We start from the raw sequence: 1,147 nt of genomic DNA, 5'->3' as shown, positions 1-1,147 counted from the left end.
GCAAATATACTAAATTAAATAGAAACATTCTAAAAATTAGGATGATATAATTTATAAAAGAGATAATAATTAAATTATGATTACTCTCGTTAAGAATTAAAAATATTCTTTTAAAAATATTTAAATATTATCTTTTTTACATGTATATATAAAATGAAATAATAACTAGTCTTTCAAATTTTATAGAGTATCAAGCTATTTGAAATAAATCAAACTAATTGGGAAAAATTTTCTTTTTGCAAATAAGTTTCTTAAAAGTTTATATGTGGTTGGAATATTTAAAAAGTTATAGTTAAAAAAAAATCGAGAAATAACTTGTTGCATGATGATTAGAATGCATTTATCGTGATGAATTCTATTATAATATAATCGATAAAAAAAAATACAATATAAACAACTTGTATCGGTTTTCTAAATTTCGCGGTATTTGAGACTAGGCCAAACTTATATAAAAAAGGATTGTTGATTTTCGCGAGACACGAACAATATTTAGGCGCGGTTTCGTATTGGAATTAATTTACTTTGCTCTGATTAGACAAAAAAGAGCACCGCACCCTCGCAGGACTTCGATCCCCGAAATAGATAAATGGATAAGCATCAAATGTGTATGACGCAGATTCAATAGCACGCCAAATGATATGATGAGAAATTCATAGATTTGATTAATTTACAGAAAAAAAAAATTGTTATATCAAAATTAATGATAATTTTCTTCATATTTTTCACTTTGTTTGTGATTTTCTTTTTAATTGCGATAAAAAATCAGTTCATTCGTTCTTTTCTATAACTTAATTCACTGTTTAAACAAGTCATCAATATCAGATAATTCAATCTATTCATATTATTATATTTTATACATATATGCACATTATTTTTAAAACTTTTTTTAAATAAAAATATGTAAATAAATAATATAATAAATAATAAGAAATATTTAAATTTTATATATGTGTGTGTGTGTGTGTGTGTGTGTGTGTGTGTGTGTGTGTGTAGAAAAATATATGATTACAAACACTCGCGCAACGAGAGAAGCAAATTTAATTAGTAATATATTAAATAATATAAATAAACAATATCTTATATTAATACTTCATAAATTACATAAATTTTATAATATTCTTTAGAAATAATTCGTGTAATATAAAGC

This window comes from Atta colombica, unplaced genomic scaffold (genome assembly GCF_001594045.1).
Source record: "Atta colombica isolate Treedump-2 unplaced genomic scaffold, Acol1.0 scaffold1, whole genome shotgun sequence".
NCBI lineage: Eukaryota > Metazoa > Arthropoda > Insecta > Hymenoptera > Formicidae > Atta > Atta colombica.
This window is presented reverse-complemented; position numbering follows the sequence as displayed.